Source organism: Onychomys torridus, chromosome 2, assembly GCF_903995425.1.
Source record: "Onychomys torridus chromosome 2, mOncTor1.1, whole genome shotgun sequence".
Taxonomy (NCBI): domain Eukaryota; kingdom Metazoa; phylum Chordata; class Mammalia; order Rodentia; family Cricetidae; genus Onychomys; species Onychomys torridus.
This window is the reverse complement of record NC_050444.1, coordinates 89611022-89633942: the sequence shown is the minus strand read 5'-3', so window position 1 is coordinate 89633942 and position 22921 is coordinate 89611022.

The following is a 22921-nucleotide window of genomic DNA, read 5'->3' as shown; positions in this document are numbered from 1 at the left end:
TCTGTTCTGAATGTCAGTTCTGGGGCTTTATTAGCTCATTGGGTTATGTAGTCTTAGAGACTGGTTAATTTTTGTGTGTAACACATTTATTTGAAAAGTTTATTTTTAGTAATAAAATTATAAAATAAAAAAAAGAAAGCATTTTATCAGAAGATTTAGTTTGGTCATGTGTCCACCTTTTACCTATTCTACCAATTGCTCTTTTGGTAAAAATTTAATTCATTCACATTTTACTTAATGACTGATAAAAAATTTGCTTTTTCCCCTTACTTTTTCTCTATGCCTTGCAGTTTTCTTTGTCCCATTCCTGTAATTTTTTTTAGCAAAATTTAATTTGTACCAATTTAACTTCAATAAAACATAAAATCTTTTGAGTAAGAAACACTTCTTCATTCCTTTCTAGTATTGATGCCATGTAAATGGAGGCTTTTCTGTCCCACCTGATCCTGTAGCTGCTTTTAAGATAATCACTTAAAAGTTAAAAATCACTTTAAAAAGGTTTAACATTAATTACAAACCATTTGGCCTATTGCTCAGGTTTATTACTAACTAGCTCTTGAAACTTAAATTAACCCATTTCTATTAATCTACATTTTGCCACATGTCTCATGGCTTTACCTGTATTCTAACAAATCTTGCTCCTCCAGCAGCTGGCTGGCATCTCCTGACTCCACCCTTCTTCTTCCTGTATCTCTTCTTAGGTTTCCCACCTGGCTCTATCTAGCCTTGCTATAGGTCAAAGCAGCTTTATTGCTAACCAATGGCAATAAAACATATTCATAGCATACAGAGGGGTTATCCCATAACAATGTCATAAACTTACATCTTCACAATTGTGTACCTACAACCTTAAATGAATAATTATTTTATAATGAATTAGCTTCCCAAATTATTTAGAAAACAAAATATGGAACCAATGCCACTTTGGATTTATAATCTGGAAATAGAATAACACCTGCTGCTGTTATATAGCACATTTTAGCTTTTGATTTTAATACCTACTTCCCAAAAGAAAAGAAGAGAAATATAGTGAAGGGCAAGCATCAGGTCTTCGTGTTGTTAGGCTGACATAAGAAGAAGTCTCCTAAGACACCTAGATGCATGATCCATGTAGGATCCAATCCCTTTAGGGCAATGGAAATAGAATGTTCTGCTCTTCTCAGAAGTCAACTGACCACTATATCAACAGAACAGCTTGGTGACAACATCTTGTTATCTTAAGAAACAGAAGTGCCCTCATAAGGATTTTTTTTACAGGTTTGTTTGTTTGTTTGTTTGTTTGCCCTTTTGACAGTTCTCTTCTCATCTTTCTTGGAGAGAGCCTGGCATTTCATACCCCAAATAGAACTGTGCCTTTTGATCTAAGCATAGCTCTGATGGTTTCCTTTTCTCATTGAGCGTCAAACATATTTCCTACACATTGTTTCATGAGGAAGGAGAGGCCAGCATTATTAATGGAATGTGTGAGCATCAATGGCTGCCCATCTGTTTCTCTCAACCTCAGAGATCAAAATACAGATATCTATAGTCTTTAGGAGAGGGTCTATTGTGGTGTGAACCAGAATATCCCCCATAGGCTCATGTTTTAATGTTTGGTGCCTAGTTGGAACTGTTTGAGAGGGATTAGGAAGTATGGCACTGTTGGAGTAGTTAAGTCAATGGGAGTGGGTTTTGAGTTTTCAAAAGCCCATGGCATTCTAATTGACTCTATCTCTGCCTCATGGTTCTTGTCTCAACATATACATTCTCAGCTCCTTCTCCAGTGTGAGGCCTGCCTGTCTATTGCCATGCTTTCTGTCGTTATGGTTATGGACTTTAATAACCCCTGGAACCATGATCCCAAAATTAAGTGATTTCTTTTATAAACTTTCTTTGCTCATGGAATTTTATCACAGAAGTAAAAAAGTACCTAATATAGGGTCCTATTTTGCAGTCTTGGCTCTTTTAAATTCCAGGTAGAAAACATGTTTCTGGAACACGTGCACAGACCTCTTTTTAACAAATAACTTATAAATTAATGTTTCCAGGTGCCATCTTTATACATCCTGACCTTAGTATCTATCTATATATGTTAATTCCCATCACTATGTAACTGATAACTTGAACTTTAGTCTATAAAATTATTGTGAATTATTAATAATTTTGTTACTTATATATTTCCTTTTATCTTATGCTTCTTGGGACAAAACATCTCCTAAGTAGCCACAGGGCATTGGGCACTTGGAATAGTGTTCGAATCTAACTGCCACAGCTGATTTTGAAACTGGACAGCAATAGTCATTCAATAGAAGTTGGTGTGAAATGTACTTTCAGGTAAACAAGCTGTTTACAAAGTGTTAGAACCCAGGGTGATGAGTGATTTTTGAGGAGATGATTAAGGAATTCTTCTTGTGATTATTCTTGACAACCTACTGAGAAGCAGCTGGGGATCAGCTGGTATAAATTCAAATCAGAGTGTAATAACTTTCAGATGTGAAATATAATCACCATGGTAACCATAAAGAAAATAGTTATAGACTATAGAATAAATGGAAATGGGTAAAGAATTTAGCATTTTACTGACACAAGCAAGCCAAAGGTTGTTATATAGGTGATGAATCCTAGAATAGTTTTAATATTTGAACTTGATTTATCTTTAACTGGAGATAATTATTGCAAAGAATTTGTTCACTTTCAAACTCTGTCTCTGCCATACATTCTGCTAGTGAAACGTTTAGTAAAGAGGTAGATTTTAGTTATCAAGTACTGGGCTGTGTAGTTTGGCTAAAAATTTAGACACAGGCCAATGCTAAGGTGAATGTTGGGAGTTTAAAAGAAGGCATGCTGATGGATGGATTTATTATTCATGTTAGCTGTAACTGTCCACATCTCAGTATGCTCTATGTGATACCCTTGGGTATTTGTGCTTTGCTTTTGGCAGTACTGATTGGACCAGCATAATGCTGCCACAAGGGATCTTTAATTTGGCATGGTTAACTTCTGAAGCAAATCCTCAGTGGTTATTCACTCAAGAACTCCACTCCTTAATAGTTACTGTGAGGTCAACTTCTCACAACATTGCCATTTTTCTATGTACCCATATGTCCATCTGCTATCATTTATTCCCTGATTGAAGTTCTTTCTATGAAATTGCTGACTTTTATCAGATGCAATTTTCTTAAATACGCGTTTACTCACTATTATTTTGAAATGACTTCACCAGATATAGAGATATTTAGTAACAGTTTTTGTTATATTTTAGGATCTTAAAAAGTACACTATGTTTTGAGTTTGTTGTATCTAATGATAAAGCAGAGTTCTTAACATGGTCTCCTCTATATAAAGTGACACTTTTCTGGATGCTTTATAATTTCCTTCTACAGTTTTGATTTTCAGAAAAGTGACTAAGATATGTGTGCAATATGGTTAAAATTACCAGGTAGGTGTTATCCAAGCTCTGCTCATTTCCAAGACAGGCTCACCTTCAAGGTGGATCCTTGGCTGGTTTTTTGGAAAAGAGATATGATGAGTCCTTAGAATATTCTTCCTAATGAAGATGTCTGTGATTATCCAAGGCCTTGAGTTACATAATGGAGCTTGATCTAGCTTTATAAGGATATTAATCATGATTGGATGAGTTTATTTGGGTAACAGCAGTGTATACATTGTCACCTCTTGGCTGGAAGAATTGGTATGTCCTGGTGTTTTTTTTGCAAAGAGACACCTGATAGATTATGACTCATTCATCCTGGACTTTGTCTTATATTTCCTTTTACTTTTCTAATTTTAATTGGGCTCATTTCACAAAAATACACTGTAATCATGACTATTACAAGTTTTCTAAGTCTAGTGATTCTCTTACATCACTAGACCTCAAGGCTGTCTTCAGAATTTGAACCACAGTTGGTGTCAGTGGTAAGATTTACCTATAATGTCTCATTTACTGTATTGTGTAGGAGTGTTTTCTAGGGATAGAAACAATGATGATGTGAGATTGATGAACCTTAGATGCTTGGATGGTTACTAAATCATCTGTGACATTTTTTAACTTGGTCTTAGAGAAACAATATACTCAAGTACTGGGGAATTGTCTCATTGGATACTTAAGGGAATGCAAACCAAGTGGAGTAAAGGCAAATAAAATATAAACATGTTGTATTTAATCTGTAATTGTTAAGATAAAATTAAAAGATAGTGTTGAGACAGCTATGATCACTATGCTTTGAACTTAGCCACAGGGACCCTACCAATAGAAAAAAAATATTCTTAGTTAATAGAAAACTTGTCTGTATCATTGATATCCAAGTAGGTATTACAGTGGGCAAAGGCTGTGGACAAACCAAGAACATTATAAAACCAGTATGTTATAGTGTACATGAGTTGATGTACTTTATGCACTGGTGCAAACCTCCCTTAAAAATGAACAAAGCGGGAAACAAGATGTCCCAGCAGGTAAAAATACCTACCACCAAGCCCAACAACCCAAGGTTTAATCTCTGGGACTTACAAGGTCAGAGAGAATAGCTCTTATAAGTTGTCCTCTAAGTTCCACATATGCATTATAGCATTCATGTGCATATACACATGTTCACTTACTAAATGCATAAAATACAGGATTCTTTTAATCAAATGGACTATAAGAATGACTAATTTAGGACCAGTCTCCTTGGTTTTAAATATTACAGAGTAGAGGAATATATTCAGGAGAACTCAGGGCTCAGATTGCTACTGAACTAACACCCAGGAGGTTGTTCCTAAGGTGACAGCTAGTCTGCTCAGTCACCACTGTGAAATCTAAAATTAAGTGTATCTCTTAAATGCCAATCAGAACTCCCAATAAAGTGGCTGTTTTATGTGTTTGAGTTTTATGTACTAAAAAAACCTAAGCCAAACTTAGCATATTGTGCCAGGGGTTTTCAAACTTATCTTGAAGCTTAGGTCTTTGCTAGAAGTACATATGACTAAAAAGAGCTATTATAATCACAGTTAACTGTTAATCTTAGAACAGTGAGTGGTGAACTCTAGGAGCAGATACATCCAGATATCCTCTTTTGCAAAGTTGCATGAGCACCTACCTACTCTTTCTCCCATGATTTCACTTAAAATCCCAAAGCCTAAGAAGTAGCACATTCTTAACAGGTGGAACTTTTCAGAGCCTGCTACTCATCTCTCAGAACTAGTCAAGGGCTGGACAGTCATTTGTTCTACAGAGTTGATCAGCTCCAGCTTACTGATCTATACCTTACTTACAGTTTGCCTCCTTTCCATGTGGTCTCTACTGTCTTAGTAAAGCACTTGAATACTTCTGGGTATTTATATTTATAGAAAAGATACAGCAACAGTAAGGATATGAATATACTTAATATCTATAGAACCAATTTGTGGTGGGAATAGATGTAAAGAACAATCAAGCCATCTGTAAGGCTGTTTCACAAAGATTTATCTTTCTCCTTTTAAATGATTTGATTTATTGTTCCCCTGATCTATCATTTGTAATCTGTTGTAAAATTGTCCTAAAACCCCCTACCCCTCTACCACTTCCTAAGTTCTCCATAGCCACTCATTTTTCATTAATATTTACATCCTTAGGAGGCTTCAATTTGATCTTTTAATACATCTGATTAGCCTTTTCAGTATTATCAGATTATTTGTTGATATAAGGTACTTGAATTTTAACCATTATTTCTATGATACAATTCAATTTCATCAATGTCAGAATTACAGTGGCATTTGCTATGTCTTCCCACTAGAACAGGGCCTTGCCAATGTACAATATATTATGATGAACAGACTTTATTACAGGTGACCACAGACCAGTAATTTTTGTGACTCAGATCACTGGGAACTAAAACCACATGTTCACTGTTGTGCTCTTGGCTTGCAACTGTTTTCTACTGTGTGCTGTAATGCAGCCAGGCACCTGTCTCTATCCCAGGGAGTACTGGGATGGTAATCAGAATAACTCGTGATTGTGGTTACACACAAGATCTATCTTATTAAGGTCTGTTCTTGGAATGAAGGTGCTCATGGCCCATCATAGCCCACCAGTCTATTTTATACATGCTTTGGGAAATTTCTATAAATTTGGAGGTCCATCATCAGTGCTCTCCTTTGAGACTGGATGAAAGAAAATTAATTCATGAATATACAGCTTCTTTGTATCTATGAAAAAAGTGATCAGGACCGAAATCCCTTCTGAATCCCAAGTCCTAATATTTTCCATCATTATTTGTTTATTTTATTCTAGCTATATTGAGTCTTCAGTGAAATACCATCATTTCTAACCTATTTCTCTTACCCAAAAGACAGTTTTCTTTAAAAAAATTATTCATTCTATTTTTATAAATCTGCTATCTCTCATTAAAAGTGAATTAAACTTGTCTCACAATGCTTTGCCCATCAGCTCCATCCCTAAATTCCTTCTATGTGTTGTGGGACAATGCTTTGTATAGCAACATGATGCTGCCACTGCATGGTATTTACCTGACTCAAACTAAGATACTTGTTATATGAACAAAAAGTTTGGCTCTTCATTCCAGGACTAGAAGTGTGGTTACCATACACACATGTCAGTTTCATCATACATGGCATAAGCTCTCTAATAGAATTCTTTGTCTCATTGCATGATCATACCTAAGGAATTAGGAACTGGCACATAATAGCCACAGTTTTGTTGTCATCATAAATAGATTGTCTTATCCTAATTTTTGTTAATAATTTTCCACCCACAAAAGAGGATATGTCTGTATATGTCATGCTGTAATGTGTTGAATAGGCAGAAACACCTCTAGTATCACAGTTCTTTGGTGTAGCTTTGTACTAAATCTCATTGAGCAAAACATGCCTAAAATAAGCATGTTCTTTTGCCCAAGGATGGTCAACCTCTGTGGATATCTGTGATACTGTTTCTACATGTCTGAGAAAATTAGTCACCCTGGGCTGACTTCTAATTCCTTAGCTTTTCAAACCATACTTCTGCTTATAATAAGTTTTGATCTTACCCTTGTTTAAACATATACAACCTCAACCATTTACATCAGTTCTAAGAATTACATCATTTCTCAAGGCACAGCAAAAGTCTTCCAGTGTCACTAGATCATGCTAGCCTAAGGGAGTACACATCCTCTGTGTAAACTCTGTGCTACTCCCATCCTATAGGTAGCATATCCTCTATAATGGTAATTCTTTGGTTGCATACATTAACTTTTCTACTAACTTGTAATATTTGTGGAAAGATTTTGTCTATAATTTGTTTTTAGTGGGGCCTAACCCAGTATTTTTCCATAATGAATATTGAGCAATGTTTTAAAATAAATCTATAAATGAGTGAAAAAATGACATGTTATTTACATGGTGAAATTTAATTGTGAACACAGAGCAACTCGGCCAAGCTTATGTGGTTATATATACAGAGAGAGCAGAATAGAGTAAGAGTTTCTAGAATTGTGTTCTATTTTATTATTTCAGCTCTCTTTTCATCTATAAAACAGATTTCAGAGTCTTTCTGAGAATCAAATTAAGAGTCACTTTTAAATTGTGAACAACTGAAATGGAACCAATTATTAAGTGTGATCTCAATGGAAAAGTAAACGAAATTCAGTCTGAAGTTTCCTTTGCCTTATTTCATTGTCAAAATTATTTGTACCCACATTGAGACATCAGTACATACATAAAGAACAGCATGTTCTCAAAACTGAAAAATGAGAAGGAAATTCCAAATCACAGTGTAAGAAATATAAACTTATTTAAAGTAAAAACTGCCACTTTGATTCCCAGTATAATAAATCACTCATGGTTTGTTTTTCAACTAGCTAAGCAACAGTGCCCCAATCTTATAATTCTCGTTCTTTTTATGGATTATCTCTTAAATGGATTAAGATAGCTTCTTTATTCTCATATTCTTCTTTGTTTACTGATTAAAGTTGCCTGAAGCTAGAAAATGTCACAATTCATAGTTTTCCACTCTACAGCATCCTGAGCAAGCCATGGTAATACATTTTCTATATAATGTGTTGCTTCCTCCCACACCCATTTGTTTATTTACATGCAGGGTTACACAATTTTGAAGCTTATGAAGTTATTAGTTTTAGCACAGAAACTAATACTTACTAAATGCATAATTAAAAAGTGCCAAGAAGATTAATTCTCTTTTCTCAGGCATGTGAGGGTCATTGTGGTCTATGCCTTTTCACTGTGGCTCTCTGGGTATTCCTGTTACTCAGTCTTTACCCACCAATGCTTCACATTTATTGCAATGACATTTTCCCCCCTCTTGTTTCTTAACTTCTTTCTACTGATGCAAACCAAGCTCACTTTCAAGGCTCAAGTTCAATGGCAATGTTTCTGAAATATTCCCATTAAAATTAGTGTTCAAGAATATAGGCTCTGATTCAATTTTAAAAACTGGGTTATAGAACTCTGCTGGCTAGCTTTATGTCAGCTTGACCCAAGCTAGAGTTATCTGAAAAGAAGGAACCTCAGTTGAGAACAGTTCCTCCATAGGACTGGCTGTAAGGAGTTTTCTTAATTAGTGATTGATAGGGGAGGGACAAACCCATTGTGGGTAGTACAATTCCTGGGCTGCTGGTCCTGGGTGCTACAAGAAAGCAGGCTAAGTAAGTCACAAAGCACAAGCAAGTAAATAGCAACCTCACATGGATTATAAATCAACTCCTGCTTCCAGCGATAGTAACCCTAAGACAGAGAATAGAAAATTCTCAAAATACAAATGGCTAATAAATACTTTTAAAGATTCTTTTGCCATCAGTGAAATGAAATTTGAAACTACTTTGAGATTTTATCACATCCATCAGAAATTCTTTTTTTATTTTTAAATTTTTTGTTATTTATTATATTTGTGTTTTAATTTTACATATCAGCCATGGGTTCCCCTGTCCTCCCCCTCCCGGCCCCGCTCCCACCTTCCTCCCAGCCCCTCCCCTCCATTCCCATCTCCTCCAGGGCCAAGACTCCCCTGGGGATTCACTTAAACCTGGTGGATTCAGTACAGGGAACTGCAGTCCCCTCCTTCCAGGCTGAGCAAAGTGTCCCTGTATAACCTCAAGGTTCAAAACAGCCAGCTCATGCACTAAGGACGGGTCCTGGTCCCACAGCCTGGGTGCCTCCCAAACAGTTCGTGCTATTCAATTGTCTCACTTATCCAGAGGGCCTGATCCAGTTGGGGGCTCCACAGCCTTTGGTTCATAATTGATGTGCTTCCATTCATTTGGCTGTTTGTCCCTGTGCTTTTCCAATCTTTATTTCAACAATTCACTCTCTTACAGTCCCTCCTCTTTCTTGACCATTGGACTCCTGGAGCTCCACATAGGGCCTGGCCGAGGATCTCTGCATCTACTTCCATCAGTTATTGGATGAGAGTTCCAGCACGACAGTTAGGGTGTTTGGCCATCTGATCACCAGACTAGGTCAGATCAGGCTTTCTCTTGACCATTCTCAGCAGTCTACAGAGGATGTATCATTGTGGATTTCTGGGGACCTCTCCAGCACTCTGCCTATTACTGTTCTCATGTGGTCATCATTTATCATGGTAGAACTAAACAGAGAATTCTCAGCAGAGGAAGTTCAAATGGCTGAAAGACAGTTAAGGAATTGCTCAACATCCATAATTATCCAGAAAATGCAAATCAAAATGACTCTGAGATACCACTTTACACCTGTCAGAATGGCTAAGATAAAAAAAACACAGAAGACAGCTTATGCTGGAGAGGATGTGGAGCAAGGGGAACTCTCCTCCACTGCTGGTGGGAATGCAAGCTTATACAGCCACTTTGGAATTCAATATGGCACTTCCTTAGATAGTTGGGAATCCATCTCCCCCAAGACCCAGCTGTAGAACTCTTGGGCATATACCCAAGGAATGCTCAATCATACCACAAGGGTATTTGCTCAGCTGTGTTCATATCAGCATTGCTTGTAATAGCCAGAACCTGGAAACAACCTAGATGCCCTTCAACTGAAGAATGGATAAAGAAAATATGGTACATGTACACAATGGAGTACTACTCAGCAGAGAAAAACAATGACATCATGAGGTTTGCAGGCAAATGGATGGATCTAGAAAAAATCATCCTGAGTGAGGTAACTCAGACTCAGAAGGATGAACATGGTATGTACTCACTCATAGTAGGATACTAGATGTAAAACAAAGATGACTAGATTGTTACAAAACTCCAGGGAGGCTACGTAGAAAACAGAGCCCTAGGAAAGACACAGGGAACACCCAATGACAGAGAAATGGATGAGATCTACATGAACAACCTGGACGACAGTGGGAGTAATGAAGGGCAAGATTTAAGGGAAAGAAAGCTTAGGGGAGCAGGAGATCCCAGCTGGATCAAGAACAGAAAGACAGAAGAAGGAATAACAGACCATCAGAAATTCTTGTGTGTATGTGTGTATGTGTGTGTGTGTGTGTGTGTGTGTGTGTGTGTGTGTGTGTGTAACAGCAAATATTGGTGAGTCTGTGGTGAGAGTATGAACTATGCAGCCACTATGGAAATCATTTGTGAAAATCAATGTATACTGGTATCTAGAAAAAACAAAACGTAACAATTGAACATTTGAAAGTCCACTTATGGGTATATACCCCAAATAATTTATATTCTAGTACAGAGGTATTTACACACTTGTTTATTGCTACTTGATTCATGATAGACAGAAATGTCATAGATACACGGGCTGTGAGTTCTACAACTTGGGTGGGAGAAGTCTATTGTTAAGGATACAGGAAGGAGGGCAGAACTCACCCAGGGCAGAGTGAATAGTTGTCAGGAGTTTTTAAACTCAGGGCAGAAGCTGGAGACACAGGAAATTGAGAAATATGTCCAGGCTTACAGAATTCTAAAACAGGTTTGGAAAGCTGAGAATGTGAGGATCTGAGCAGAGCTAACTTTGGTAGCACCTACAGACATTAAGAACCATACTAGAAGGTGATTGAAGGGAGGGCCAGCTAGGGATATTTTGATACCTAGATAGTGACTGTTGGTGTCATTAGTAGTGGAATCTCAACAAGAACCTACAGATAGAACAAGCAGCTTTGAATACAAATACCATGGAGGAAAACAATGTCCTAGCATGCTTGAAACTCAGTCTTCTCAACATCTGCATCCCTGCACTCAGGAGGACATGTGATTTGGACAAAAAGGTTTAACCAGATGTCTAAGCCGTAGTGCAAAAAACAAAAGTAATATAAAAACCCACAACATATCCCCTCTAAAAATTACTAACCCCACAGTAACAGCTGCCAATGACCTGAACAATCTGCCAAACAAACTAATGATTATAACTACATTCAAATAATTCAAATGTAGTCCATGGGGATGAAATCAAAGAACTGAATGAAATTAAGAAGAGTATTCAAGTTATGAAAATACAATTTGCAAAAGAGATTTTCTAAGAAATCTCAAAATACTGGACAAAAGTCTGTAAGCCCATACCATATATGTATATATCCCATCAGGTCTACTCCTCCAGAGTACACTGACTAATATACCAATTGGCTAGGTCACCCTTTCCCTGATGTCCACCTTTCATAGTTGCTAGAAGATGCTGTGCAGACTTCTAGGAGAGAAAATACATTAATGATCTTACCCTTGAGATACAATAACAACAATCTGCCTTGCATGTGAATTATAGGGAAAATCAACCTTTCTTTGGTTGGATATGAGAATTCCTCCATAGGAGAAATTTCTTATCTGGTATCATGACATAGAAACATGTCAAATGCCCATGACTAAGGAGATGGTAAGCCTTGGGACATAACCTACTATTGTGATTTTGTTCAATGCCCTTGCTGTTTAGCTGCCTTTTAAATATTTGTGCTTGCATAGATTTGTGCTGGTTTCATCTTTATTCAGAGAAGAGTGTTTTAGCAGTGGGTAGTGGTTAATCCAGAGACTCATAAGTGGTCAAACTAATGAATATAAATAACTTGGCATTCTTCTTTGTGGATGGGTTATATACATCAACTTTGTCCCTCCTAAGAACCAGAGTATACTGTTGGAGAGGGTGTAGAGAAAATATGAATGCAGATGAATGTGGAAAAGAACTGTGAAAAGTTAACTTCTGGATATGACATGGCATTCCACACTTAAACTCCCAGAAATTGTTACTTGCATGGACCCTGCACAAGATGAAACCAGTCAAAATTCTACTTAGTGTGAGGGAGTGGTCCCTTAGGTTCCACTCCCAGAGAGGAGCTATTGATGAATTCTGGTGAAAGAAGGTATCTTAGTTAGGGGTTCTATTGCTATGAAGAGATACCATGACCATTACAACTCTTATAAAGGGAAAACATTTAATTGGGGTAGCTTACATTTTCAGAAGTTTAGTCATTTATGATTGTGGAGTGACATGGTGGCATGTAGACAGACTTGGTGCTGAAGAAGGAGCTGAGAGTCCTACATCTTGACCCATAGGTAATAGAAAGTTGTCTGTCTCATTGAGTGTAGTTTGAGCAAAGAACACCTCAAATCACACCCACACCACAGCAACACATTTCTTCAAACAAGGTCCTAACTGCCTCCACAAGGCCACAGATTCTAATAGGGTCACTTCCTTTGAGTACCATTTTCTTCAAACCACCACAGGAGAGTAATTTTCCTTTGGGCACTTAACTTCTAGTTGGCTGCCCATACCTCATGGATGGCCTCATATCCATGTGCATATGGACAACATTAATTTTCCTTAGGGGTTTATTAATGTAATTATATAAAGATATGGAATTTATAGTAATAATCTGCTTAACAAGATAGGTCCACTGGTGCAATAATTGCATGACAGTAAAAACAATCTGTTCTAAAATGTTGTACATAATATATAAAAATAGAAATTTTGTGAATTCTAAAAATTTTTTTGAATCATGAAGAATACTGAGTAAGAAAACAATGCAAAGGAAATAGAGAAATAAACTCTACAGTTAATTTCAAAGAAGAGAAAAAGTAAAAAAAAAAACATGGCAGAATAAAATCACATTTTATATAAATGGTCCAAATATGTTAAATAAAATTAGAAATTGTTACATAAGAGAAATATTCTTCTCTATGTTATCTGAAGAACAACTTATTTTAAATATATAGACCCTTGGAGAAAGTAAAAACCATACAAGTAGTAAGGAATATACTCTACAAACACTAACCAAATAAAAGTGAGACTATATATATATGTCATACAAAGGATACATTGCTAGGGTTATAGTGAGAAATTATCTATGGTACCCAATAAAATGTTAAAATGAATGAAAGAGTATTTGAGAGAAGTGAAAGGAGAAATAGACAAATGCAAAATTGTTGTTGATCTTTCAACACTCCTCCATGTTGTTAGAGTCTTAGATTGTCTTTTAATAAAAAACCCAGAGCTGGATATTAGGGTGTAAGCTGAAAAATCAGGAAAGCAGAAGAGCCAGCCATTAGTTCTTACCTCTATGAAATCCTCAGTCTAAAGAGAGTGAGTTTCTGTTTCCTCAAACCTTATATACCTTTCTTTGCCCAGACATCACTTCCTCAGATTAAAGATGTGTATGCTTCCCAGTACTGGGATTAAAGGTGTATGCTACCATTGCCTGGCTCTGTTCCCAGTGTGGCCTCAAACTCACTGAGATCCACATAGATCTCTGCCTCCTGAGTGACAGGATTAAGCCACCATTGCTTGACCTCTATGTCTAATCTAGTGGCTGACTCTGATCCTCAAAAAAGTTTATTCGGGTACACAATATATCACCACACCTCAGTAATTGAGTTAGTAAGTAAAAAGTCTATGAATACACACAAAAAATGAACAGAACCATATATTAACTTCTTCTAGTTGAAAGTTACTGAGTTACTTCTAGTTGAAAGAAATGACAAAAAAACCCATAATATAGTTTTTCAAATAGAACATTTATCAAAATATAATTTATTTTTAGCTATAAAAAGCATCTCATTAAAGACATATATTTAAATCTTATGAAAAAATATTCTTACATGATAACAGAAATGAATTAGAAACAAATTATAAATAAATATATAGTCACTAAATAGTTGAATAATAAACAATTAACTTCAAAATTAACAACGAATTAAATAAGTTCTGCAGAGAAATTAGATATTTAAAACTATTAAAAGTAAAAACAAAAACAGACTCTCAAAAGTTATGTATGTCAGTTAAACAGTTCTTAGAAGAAAAATAATAGCTACCATTAGAAGAAAACTTTCAAATATACAGTTTAAATATTCATTTAAAGAGACTAAAGGTGAGGATAAAACTAATCTCTACTAAGTAGAAGAAAGAAACAAAGAACATAACAATAACCAATGGAAGAGAAATCAAGGCTATGCATATAGGTCAAAGAACACTTGACCATCAAGTAGCAGGTCCTTCATTAGATACCAGTATCATAAAAAAAATCACTCATCAGAAAGGTAAAATGGAAAACAATTAAGGAAGTTAATAGTTGGCTCTTTGAAAATAATTATGTAAACTTCTTAGTTATACACATAATAAAATAACAGTACAAATGCTCTGTATCAGGAGAGAGAAAAGAGGATCAATAAAGGTAATATAAAAGTCATAAGGATAAGAAAATATTCTAAGCATCTCACATCAATAAACAGGACAACTTAGGTAATATGAACAAACTCCCCCAAAGACACAAACTGCATAATCCCACTAAAGAAATTGATAGTTCTGAGTCTGTTGGAATATTTTAATTTTTCCAGAAAACAAAACAAAACAAACAAAGCAAAACAAAACCTTTATGTAGAGGATGAAAGACTTCTCTTTGGAATTCACCTGGAATTCCTGATTGAATAATGCCATTCTATTCAAGCTCATCCATAAAAAGAAACAGCAAGATTTCTATCTTAGGTTTGAAATTATAACTATCTTTATATCAAATGCAGATAAGGATATGAAAAATGTACTTCATGAATGTGCCCACAAAATTATTAACAATATATTAGCAAATAGAATCCATTAATTTTTAAAAAGTTTTTATTTTAGGAAACATTGCTTTTCATTAGGAAAAAGCAATTGATATAATTCACCATTTTATCTGAAGAAGAAAATCCACATTATCATTTGAATAGATGCAGAAAAGCATCTGGCAATATTCAACAGACAATTACCATTCACATTTATCACAATGGGAGCAGTCAGAGAGTGGTGTCAATCCAAAACAGACACCATGAACAATAACTGATAACAGCATCTTAGGAGCAAAGATTGAAACATTATCCCTGAAACTGGAACAAATTCAACATCCTCCTTTCTTTTACTTCTTTTTAAAAGTAATACATTTATTAATTAATTGGAACTCTTATATGCTCTATTTTGATCACATTCTCTTCTTAACTCCTCCCCACCACAACTTCTTGTTCTAAAATTTAAAATTTAATAAACATTGACTCTAATTTGCACTGTTATTGCCTGAGTGTGGAACCATCCACTAGAGTGTTCCTGACCTACCAGGAGCTGCACTTTAAAGAAACCTGACTTTCCGATATTAACCATCAACTGCCCACAACTCCTTAGTTAGAAGAAGGGGCTCACAAAACCCTTTCTACTCCATGATATAATGTTGAATGGCTTGATCATAATCAGGTCTTATGCAGGCAACCACAGATGCTGAGTTCACAAATACGATGGTTATGTCTTGTCCAGAAGACACCTTCACAGTTCTATCTTATTTTCAGCTTTTAAAAACTTTTTGCCCACTCTACATGATGGTCTATGAGACTTGTGAATGAACTCTGCTATAGATGTTCTATTATGGTGGAGAAATTCAAAGTCACTTAATCTCTGCATATTGACTAGCTCTGACTTTTTGCACTAACCACTATTTACTGTACAATGCAATTTCCAAATTAACAAAATCAGAAATGAAAAGGGGAACATAACAACAAACACTGAGGAAATCCAGAGAATCATTAAGTCATACTTCAAAAACCTGTACTCCACAAAATTAGAAAGTCTAAAGAAATGGAAATAGACTTGAAAGTTATCACATACCAAAATTAAATTAAGACCAGATAAACAATCTAAAAAGTCCTATAAATCCCAAGGAAATAGAAGCAGTCATTGAAACTCTCCCAACCAAAAAAAAAAAAAAAAAAAAAAAAAAAAAGCTTAGGGCCAGATGGTTTCAGCAAAGAATTCTACCAGAATTTCAAAGAAAAGCTAATACCAATATGCTGCAAATTGTTCCACACAGAAAGAACATTGCCAATTTATTTTTTGTTTGGGTATCAGGGTAACTGTAGCCTCATAAATGATGTAACAAAGAAAGAAAATTATACACCACTTTCCCTCATGAATATTGATGCAAAAATATTCATTAAAATACTGACAAACATAATCCAAGAACACATTAAAAAATCACCACCATGATTAAGTGGGCTTCATCCCAGAGATGCAAAGATGGTTGAACATATGAAAATCTGTCCATGTAATCCACCATATAAACAAACTGAAAGAAAAAAACTCACATGATCATATCATTAGATGCTGAGAAAACCTTTGACAAAATCCAATACCCTGTCTTGATAAAGGTCTTAGAGAGATCAGGGATACAAGAAACATACCTAAACATAATAAAAGCAATATATATGAAGGTAACAACCAACATCAAGTTAAATGGAGGGAAACTCAAAGTGATTCCACTAAAATCAGGGACAAGACAAGACTATCTTCTCTCTCCATATCTATGCAGTATAGTTCTTGAAATTCTAGCTAGAGTAATAAGGCAGCAAAAAGAGATCAAGGGGATAAAAACTGAAAAGAAAGAAGTCAAACTTTCACTATTTGCAATATGATAGCATACATAACTGACCCCCAAAATTCTACCAGGGAACACCTACAGCTGATAGACAACTTCAGTAATGTGACTGGATATAAGATTAACTAAAAAAAAAAAAAAATCAGTTACCCTCCTATAATCAAACGATAAACATACTGAGAGAGAAATCAGAGAAACAACACCATTTACAACAGCCACAAATAATACAAAGTATCTTGGGGTGAGTCTAACCAAACAAGTGAAATACCTCTATGACAAGAAGTTTAAGTTTTCGAAGAAAGAAACTGAAGAAGATATCAGAAAATTGCCTGCAAATTTCATGATAGCCAGAACCTGGAAACAACCTAAATGCCACTCAAACAAAGAATGGATAAAGAAAATGTGGTGCATCTACATAATGGTGTATTAAATCAGTAGTTAAAAAATATATAACATCATGAAATTTTCAGACAAATGTATGGATCTAGAAAAATCATCCTGAGTGAGGTAACCCAGACCTAGAAGCACAAAAATGGTGTATATTCACTCATAAATGGATATTAGTGGTAAAATAAGGGATAACCAGGCTGCAATCTATAGACCCTGAGAAACTAGGCAACATGAAGAGCCCAAAAAGAGATGTGGAGATTTTCCTGGGAAGTGGAAATAAAAGAGATCTCAGGTAAACTGGGGGTGGCGTGGGAGGTGGGAAGATGGATGTATGGGAATAGGAGAGAACAGGTTGGGTGGGTAGGGGCCAGGATGGATGGGGAGAATAAAGACAGAGATATCTTGATGGGGAACATTTTGGGGTTAGGGAGAAACCTGGTGTCAGAGAAACTCACAGGAGTCCACAAGAATGACCCCAACTAAGATTCTGAGTAATACTGGTGTGGGTGCCTGGACTGGCTTCCTCCTGTAATCAGATTGTGACTATCCTAAATGTCATCAGACAGTATTCATCCAGTAACTGATGGAAGCAGATGCAGAAATCCACAGCTAAGTAAGTGTTGGGCTGAGATTTTGGAGTCTGGTTGAAGAGAGAGAGGAAACATTGTACAAGCCAGGGAGGTAAAGGTCATGACAATGAAATGTACAGGGACAGCTGACCTGAGCTCATGGGAGCTTACTGACTTGGAACCAAGAGCTAAGGAGTCTGCATGGGGTTGATCTAGACCTTCTGAATTAGTGTGACAGTTGTGTAGCTTGGTCGTTTGTAGGGTTCCTAGCAGAGGTATCAGGACCTATTCCTGGTACTTGAACTGACTTTTGGGAACCTATTCTCCATGCTAGATTGCCTTAGCCAAACTTGATCTTGGTCCTGCCTCAACTTGATGTGCTATGCTTGTTTACTCTCATGGGATGCCTAGCCTTTTCTGAATAGAGACAGTCACATGCACACATGTATGTGTATACACACACACAAAAAAAACACTCTCTCTCTCTCTCTCTCTCTCTCTCTCTCTCTCTCTCACACACACACACACACACACACACACACACACACACACACACACACACACACACACAAGTTAAACCACTTGGCCTTGTTATGTTTCCCTCAAATTCGAACAAAACTCCTAGTACTAGGCATGAACTTCCCCCATTTGAGTTATTGGTCAGGGTTATCCAAAGGACTTCCAAAACAACATAAGCTATTGTTGTTGCCTTTGGTTGCCTTCCAGAAACTGTAGCTATGTCTATATTGTTGAAAATACCACATGAAAATGGACACATGATTCAGAGGACCTGAGCTGGATCTGACCTGAATGCATTCTTCCTGAGGACTACTAGCTTTCATAGTATCAGAAGTTACTATGTAAGCTTCAAGGAAGGGAAGTATCCAACATTTCTACCCAGCTCTGAATCCCATGAAGTATGATCACCAGTATGGTAAGGTATCCCTAAAGGTACAATACTTGCTGTCATATCCTGGTGGTAACCAATAGTTGTCTAATTGGACGTAAGACCCCTTAAACAAGAGGGATATCTTACCTATTACTTGAAACCTAGCCATTTTTCCAGGGCTAGTGAGGTCATGGGTCTTACAATCCATAGATCAGAGAGGCTAGGTAACAAGTAGGGTCCAAAGTGGCATGCATAGATCTGTCTGGCAAGGGAAATAGAAGAGATCTCATGGTTGGACTGGGGACATGTGGGGATGGGAACACGAGGGATCAGGTTGGGGAATGGATGAAGGGGGAGAGTACTGAAAGAGATGACTCTAAAGGGGAAGCATTTCAGGGTCAGGTAGAAGCCTGGTGCAAGGAAAACACCCAGGAATCTACAAGGTTTACCATAGCTAAGACTCTTAGCAATAGTGGATACATAGCTTGAACTGGCCATCCCCTGTGACCATGCAAGACTTCCAATGGAGGAATTGTACACTAACCCAGCCATACAACTTTTGACCTACAGTTTGTCCTGCCTATGGGATGTGCTTGAGTAAGATTGGCACAGAGATTGTAGGAGTGGCCAACCAATGACTGGTCTAGCTTGAGACCCATGCCATGAGAGCAAGCCCACACCAGATACCTCCTGGAGTGCCCAGACCTAACGATTTCATGTCCAGGGCATAGGATAGAATCAGATAGAGTTAGAGAAAAAAGTCAATGTAATGATGCCTAATGATGTTCTGCTATACCTGTAGATTAGTGACTACCCCAACTATTATCAGAGAGCCTTAGTTCCAGTAACTGATAGAAACAGATACAGAGACCCACAGCCAAACATTAGGTCAAGCTTGGAGAATACTGCTGTAGAGTGGTAAGAAGGATTATAGGAGACGGAGGGGTCAAGGGCATCACAAGGAAACTCACAGAAACAATTAACCTTGGCTCATAGAAACTAACAGAGTCTGAACAACCAGGGACCCTGCAAAGGGACTGACATAGATGCTCCACATATATTTGATAGTTGTATAGCTTGGTATACTTGTAGGACTCTTGACAGTGGAAGCAGGGGCTGTCTCTAATGCTTTGGCTGGCTCTTGGGAACGTATTCCTCATACTGGGTTGCCTTGCCCAGCCTTAATTCAAGGGGAGGTGTTTAGTAGTCCTAGTGCAATTTGATATGCCATGCTTTGTTGTTACCCATGAGAGGCTTTACTCTTTATAAACAGAAACAGAAGAGGAGTGGGTAGGGGTGTAGACTGGAAATGGAATAAGGGAATGGGAGGAAAGGAGGAAGAGAAAACTTCAATCAGGGCATAAAATAAATAAATACATTTAATAAGAAAATGTAAAAATATAAAGAAATAAATTATATATATATATATATATAATATGTAGTTATATATTGTAATACATAGTCATAGCAAACAACTGGTAGAACATTTAATAACTCAAAATGTTAACTGCAAATATTTGTGAATGATGTAAGAAATAATTATAACTCCTTTTACATGAAAAACTCCTAAAATTCCACACTAATCCACTAAAATTTCCTCTAAAAATTTCATAATTGGCCAATATGTACATAAATTGGTGTTGAATATCATCAGTAAGATGATGACACTTTCTTATCATAGTTTTTAACTTGGAACAAATCAAGTTTCCATCAATAGAAATACTTGGTTTACAAATATGGTATAGCCAAAATACAGCTTTTACACATTATTAAAAGGAATTAACTAACATGTATCAACATAGATAGAGAATAAAAGCATTTTTCTGAGTAGAAACTCATTGTCAAGGAAGTCATATGTATGATTCTATATATAAATACTTCTTGAAACAGCTAAACTATAGTTGTATAATACAGTTGATTGGTTGCTGGGGACAAATTCTGAAGGAAAGTTCTATTACATAGTATGTTGGGAGGGTAGGCCAAGAGGAAGGTTTGCCTCTGGCATGTAGTTGTATTACTTATTTGTCAAAGCTCATTTGGTTATATACTTTTATTTAGTAATTGTGCTGCTTAAAATTATATTTTAATAAAACTTGCAAAGAATTGCTCACCCACCCCCATTTGTTTCAGGAAGAAAATGCAATCTGTTAGTGGATTTTCTTTTTTTCAATGTCAGTGGTTTTGTTGAAACCTACTATTCACCAAATCTAAGAGGAATCAAATTAATAAACATCTCACTTACTTTTATAATAGTGCATGCTTCTATGTGCAGAATAATATGATGGGAAAAGTAAATACTCATCTGTCATAATCTAATTAATTGCTAAGTGGCAGAATGTAATATGTAGTGCTCCACAGACAAGGAGAGCTCCTTTGGCTTAAAGTACTCTCTTCAATGCCTGGCGAATGCCAGATACAGAAAGAAAGAATAACAAAATCTATCAGCAAAGCTAGCAGACACTTTCAGGTCTTTGGCACTCTGAAGGAAAGGTCACTTTGCCTCTGAATCCAAAAGGTTAACAGTAATCTTTCTCAGGGGGTGGCAGAGTCTCTATTATCAGCTAAGCAGGTCCCATTCTAAGTGATCAACAAGGTTTCTACCAGCTGATTCCTTCCTCCACAATTGTGCTCGACAATATAGGTCTTGTAGTCTCCTGTGTATAAAGATTCAGTAGGGTTTGGAGAGCAGAAAAAACATGGTTTTATGTGGTATACATCCTAATCTCTGTATTTTCTGTGTAGTGGGACACTCTGCTCAGCAAGGCAGGCTGGTAAAGGAAGAGGGAACCTGCACAGCTACAACAATTCTCAATTCCTACTTGTGGCAACTTTCTAAAATCCAGTGTGTATGCAAGGCAGTATCTGCCCCCAAAGTGACTATGAGATCCCTTAAAAGCTCACGCCTGTAATCCCACCACTCGGGAGGCAGAGGCAGGTGGATCTCTGTGAGTTCAAGAAAAAAAAAGCCTAATTTAACAGAAATAATGGGAACTGGGAACCATCTGACAGTTGCCAATGTGATAACTTAGTGAACATCTCCTATAATCAATGAGGTCATATTGTACACAGCTTGTGACAACATATAAAGTCTAGAACCACAATGGGTCCCAGAAGGACCTGTGTTTAGTTTAATATCCTTTAAGATAATTTCAAATTGGGAAAGCATCTTGAAATTCATTGTTCTTGTTGTTTGTTTTGAGACAGGTTCTCACTATGTAGTTGTGGCTGGCTTGAAACACATTAAAATGTGTTGGTCTTGAACGCCTGGAGATTTTCCTGCCTCTGACTTCCAAGTGCTGGGATTAAAGGCATAAGCCATCATGCCAGGTTCAGTCTTATCTTTAGACTTCTATTTTATTAGTGAGGCCTAACAGAAGGGTGGATTTTGATCATAAGTAGAGAGATACACAAGGTAAGTGTATCTGCTGTTTCATGTTGCCTTACCCATGGATAATAGATACCATGACCTTAGTTATACAGAACTCCAGCAGATCCTTGAAGCAATAGGGATCACTTGGAAAAAATAAGTGGGTGAGTTTGTGGTCAGTCTCAAGATGTCAGTTTATATTTGGACAAGAATTTGCTTCAACAACAGAAATAGGTAATGCTATTTGAAAGGAAAACCAGAGATCACACTGTGTCCTCTGGGCCAATGCTGCTTCTTGCCATTAGTTGACTTCTACTGCTGGAAAAGGCCTGGAATTAAAAAGAAAGACAGGATAACTCAGTAATTTTTATTTTCCTTTCAGTTGATCTATAAGTTGAGTATAGTATATTGATAGAATCTGTTTACATAAAAAAGAAATGAAGTGGTTGAATTAGCTTATTCATTGGTTCTACTATTCTGATGAGAATGAGTGCAAATGCACACAGAGTTGCAAAATGAGAGTGTTAGGTGCTTGTGTTTTTATCTAAAATGTACTGTACAATACATGTGAATAACTTGTGAAAGACACTGAATAGCAAAATAATGATGTGATAATGAAGAGAAACTAATGAAGAAAGGAATAGTCCTGAACACATTGGTACAGGAGACCACTTCCTAAATATAACACCAGTAGCAGACACTGAGAACAATAATTAATAAATGGGACCTCCTGAAACTGAGAAGCTTCTGTAAGGCAAAGGACACAGTAAATAAGACAAAATGACAGCCTATAGAATGGGAAAAGATTTTCACTAACCCCACATCTGACAGAGGGCTGATCTGCAAAATATATAAAGAACTCAAGAAACTAGACATCAAAATAACAAACAATCCAATTTAAAAATGGGCTATAGAGCTAAAGGAATAGTTTCAAATGGCTGAAAGACATTTAAGGA